The sequence below is a fragment of the Nicotiana sylvestris genome, chromosome 1, assembly GCF_000393655.2.
Source record: "Nicotiana sylvestris chromosome 1, ASM39365v2, whole genome shotgun sequence".
NCBI lineage: Eukaryota > Viridiplantae > Streptophyta > Magnoliopsida > Solanales > Solanaceae > Nicotiana > Nicotiana sylvestris.
In genome coordinates this window covers 177,206,351-177,211,382 of record NC_091057.1, presented here as the reverse complement: position 1 = coordinate 177,211,382, position 5,032 = coordinate 177,206,351, and positions in this window count along the sequence as shown.

Below are 5,032 nucleotides of genomic sequence, written 5' to 3'. Positions count from 1 at the left end.
ATTAATCTTGTGTGGGTTAATTTTGATTTTTACAAAATTAATTTAGGAATTTTGGGTTAATTAGGAAATGAAAGGAAAAAGAAGAAGAATGAAAAGTGTGAAATAAATTGGATTGGGCTGAAATTGTAAGATAAAAATCAAGCCCAAAACACTTAAATGACCCAGTCCAGGTCCCCTGATCTTTCAGACCAACCAAACGACACCGTTTTTGCATCTCAAATCTGGGTCGTTGATTTGTCTCAATCAAACGATCCAGTTCATCCCCGACTAAGTTGAAACGACGCCGTTTTAGGCAAATTGAAACCAGTCGTTCATCTCGTTTAATCCTATGGTCCCCAACACGTCTTATGACCCGACCCATTCTCACAGCTGAGCCAAACGACGTCGTTCCTTTAAGTGAATTGATCTAGGCCATTGATCTCTCTTGATCGAACGGCCGAGATCAAACCAACCCACCCCTATATAAATTCAATTCCTAACCCAGCCCCCTAACCAAACACCCCCCCTCGTCTTCCTGTTCATCATCGTTTCTGAGATGGTGCCCCCCAAACCCTAGCCGCCCTAGCTCCCCTTCGCCTGAAACCCGGCGGCAACTACGCCGCTGGCCACCACCTTAACACCCTTGAATCACCTCGACCTCCTCTTTTCAACCATCACCATAACTCCCCTCGAATCAGGTCCCAACTCTTCGAATCTTAAATCGAAGGTTGGCCTAAAAACCCAACCGTCTCCGATGATCACCAAACTAACACCCTGTGACCTTCCAGCCACCCTCAACACAAATCCTCAAATTGTTTGGCTCGAATCATCTCAGAGCTTCTCGAATCTTCATTTGAAGATTCGAGCCAAACGGAAACCTACACTAATCAACCCCAAATTTACACCACAGCACCCTTGACCTTCCTAATCGCCAAATCATCATTGGTTTGGTTCGAATCAAACCGAAACTGTTCAAACCCCAAGTCAGACCCTCAAGAACCCTAGAAAACCAAACTATGGAATCTGTCCAATTAAAAGAGGGATTGGGGTCTAATAGACCTTAATCGAGGTGTTCTCAGTTGAGAACACGTCGATTGAAGTCCGTTCGACCTCAAAAAGGTCAAGCCAAGTTGATCCTGGGTCATTTCTGTTCTTAAAATCCCTGAGGTATTTTCTCTCTTTTATTTGTTCTTTTGGTTTATTATTATTCAGTTGTGTTATTGTATTAATTTTATTTTTATTGTTCCTCTTCTTCTCAAATCAGACCTTTTATTTTGTCAAATTATTTCTGTTCGTTTGTTTAGTATACATTATAGGCTATGTAATCGATTGATAAGTTTCGTCGATTAATTAGTTTCCTGTTAGCCCATGTTTTTGTCAATACCACTGAAATCACCTGTTTGTGAGCCTATTTCTGATTGTTTGTCGTTAATTGTGGTATATTATGGCATGTGTAATCGATTAATTAAATGTCGTCAATTAGTCTTTTAGTTTTGAATGGTTCAAGCGATGACATGTAGCAATAGAACCTGTGTGAACTGCGGCTATTTCAGTGTATTTGCAGTAGGTTTTGTTCATATTTAGGTTTAATTTAGAAATGTATCAGGTTTGCTCCCCGTAGTTCTACCAATCATGACCTTGATAGTTCAATGTGATGAGTTATGATTCATCTGCAGCCTGATTGAGTTTTTAATTTTAGATTCATTAGTTTAAGTTGAGTCAAGAATCATTTAGGAATTGGTTGTAGCTGTTAATCAGATTAGTTTTAGATAATTATTAAGTTTGAACAGATTGGTTTAGGGCAGTAATATTAAGGGATTTCAGGGGTGATTTGGGAATAAAACAGTTAGGATAATATTTTGATGATAGTGTCTTGTTAGTGGGGTATTAATTGTCAATAATTTAATGAGTTAATGGAGAACAAAGAGGGATTTAAGGCTGAAAGTAGGAAAAAGTGTGCTAGTGGATCTTAAGTGGGAAATAATGCAGATTTTTGCATTAATGGTGGGGTCTAAATAAGAGGACAGGTCTGTTGGAAGGGCAGTATAAAATAGAAGGAGTTTTAACTTTAGAGGGGGGGATTTTTTTGAACACAAAAAGAAAAATTTCAGAGTTTAAAAAGGAGGAACCAGAAAAAATACTGAAAGATGAGAAGGGAGAGAATTTTAAAGAGAGGGGAAAGAGAGCTGAAAATTAGGAGAAATTTCAGAACTAAAGAGGAGAGTGCATATAGGCTATGTTATCTTACTAAGTGAGGAATAGAGTAAATGTTTAAGGGCTAAGCTTACGTTAAAGAGCTTGAGTTTGCTTTCTTCTTTGAGGGTTCACGATCAGAAAGACAATTTTCTTACACCTGCCTATCTTCTGTTTTGACTGTAATTGCTTTGTGGTATTGTTTGGTTTGAATTTGGAATTTCTTGGGATTTCTGCTGGTTTTTCAAGCTCTGTTCTATTGAGTTGCTGGGGTTATTCTCTTGTTTTCAATCTGCTCCAGGTATTTATGCTACTGTTATTGTTGGCTACTGGTCTATTGGTTGTTGCTGTACTGTTGTATTACTGTGTATGCTACTGCTGTTTTTCTGCACTAATCTTCCTCTTCTTCTCTTTGCTTTCCAAATACCAGGTACACAAATTTGATACACTGGTTCTTGTAGGCTGAAACTTGAAGCATGAATACAAAGAAATAAGGAGTTGAAGTTTTAAAATTCATTATAGTTGTCTATTTGTTTGTATGTACATTAGAATACCTTTCTTTCATTAGAGTCATGTAGGTGTTTGTTTATGTATAACTGGACATGCCTATTCTATAGTAATTTAGTTGTAAAATTTCACCCCCCTCTGTATGCTTTTAGTTAATAAACACTAATGATGTAGTAGTAATGTTTTGTCATTTCAGTCTATTTTGTTTAAAAGCATGTTCCAAATACACATCAGGCCATAGGTCAATTATTCAATAGTTTAAATTATTTCAGTTAACAAATTGCTTATCTAATTTCGTAAGAACAAGTTCAATTGGTTAATTTCAGCATCTAAGTGGTCTAGGATAAAAAAATCAGATTTTTCAGGTTCATTCATTCCAGTAGAATATCACTTTAAATTGGTAAAAATTTGTTAACAAAATGACACCATTTTTAGTTTGGCAAATTATGAATATGTATAGAAACCATTAACTAAGTCCAATTTGAAGTAGTATGGCCCAGGTCCGGTTTTACCCCTTATATGTCTTACCTGGGCCCATAACTGTCAAATAGATTGCACTTACTACGTTTATTTTAGATTTAATGAATCATGTTCGAAACTAAACTATAATAACTCGTAAGTATGTAAATAAAGTAGGACCTTTTTTTCTTCATTTACTTTAGAGGCAAACGAAATAAAAAACATAGTCACTATAGGACGACCTTTAAAATAAAAATGAGACGAGCCTCGCCAGACAAAAAATGCACAAGCTGCGGGGCCCTCTATACGTGTTTGTGAAGTTGCTTAGATTCCGGGACGGGCCATTTAGCAAAATTTCACGGCCTCGCCCAAAATAACACTACGTTAGTCGCTTAGGGCGCGCCTTTAAATTTATCTTCTCAAACTCGGGTGCACATTTATGTGACCCAAATCCAAATCTATACAGAGTCAAAATATGTCGGTAATCACGGGTACATTGATGTGACGTGGTTCAAGATATATTTTTACGATGTTGCAATTCTCGATAAAAATGGTCTATGATAAAAGCGGTTAAAAGTTAAAATTTGCACATAGACTCATAATTGTTAAAATCAGATAATTTACGCCAAAGATGACAGTTGAGCGACCGTGCTAGAACTACGGAACTCGGGAATGCCTAACACCTTCTTCCGGGTTAACAGAATTCCTTACTCGGATTTCTGGTGCGCGGACTGTAATACAGAGTCATTCTTTTCCTCGATTCGGGATTCAACCGGTGACTTGGGATACCCCAAATCTCCCAAGTGGCGACTCTGAATCTTTAAATAAAATCCCGTTTCGATTGTCCTTCAATTGGAAAAACTCCCTCCCGCGCCCCTTTGAGGCGGCGCGAGCGAAAAAGGAGGTGTGACAACCAAAAATTGGGATTTCGATCAAAGCGTATTTTAGAAGAACTCGGGCTACTAATAATCAAATAAAAATAAGAATAATTGATAAATAATAGATGAATATAAAGCAAAGTAATTCAATATATTCCAATAGTATTTCGTGTCCTTACAAATGAGCAGTTATCTCCTTTTATAGCTATCTCTAGGTATACGTTTTGTTTCTATCATAATAGAGTCATTATTGATAATTAATGGCATTTAATGTAACGTTATAATTGGTAATCATTATTGATAAGTGACGGAATTAAATATTTCGATCGAGGTTTTCGATAAAAAACTTTTACACTGTCAGAGTGATAACAAATGTCACGGATAGTAGCGTATAATACATTGCAAGGGGGAGAAAGTGTACAATTTTATGATCAAAGAGTACAACCCATGGAAATGTCACAGACCAGTGCATCGGAGAGCCGTTTGCCGGAGAAAACTTGTTCACGAGAACAAAAGTGCTCCTTGACAACATCTCCGGCGAGGCGCGTGACGGAGAAATCATCGCCGTTCTTGGCGCGTCGGGTTTGGGAAAATCGACACTCATCGACGGGTTGGCTAATCGGATTACAAAAGAAAGCTTTAAAGGAACAATAACGTTAAATGGAGAGACATTGGATTCAAGATTGTTGAAAGTAATTTCAGCATACATCATGCTGAAATTACTCACTGGAAATCTCACACACCTAAGTATCAAATCCAAGATTTTCTTGGAAACCCAATTAAAGCAAATTATCATCCTTTTAACCAATGCCCAACTCTAATAAACCTTCAAGAGCGTAAACACGAAAAAAAAACTAAGAATTATAGAAAACAAAGGAATCACAACCCACAAAAAAATCTTCTTTTTTTGGGAAGAAGAAAAATGAGGAGACAGAAAGTCATATTTTGCCTTGTTTCCTCAATCGAGTGAAAGTTTCAGAAAGTCCAACAGTTGGTGTGGTGTTGAGGGCAGCCAT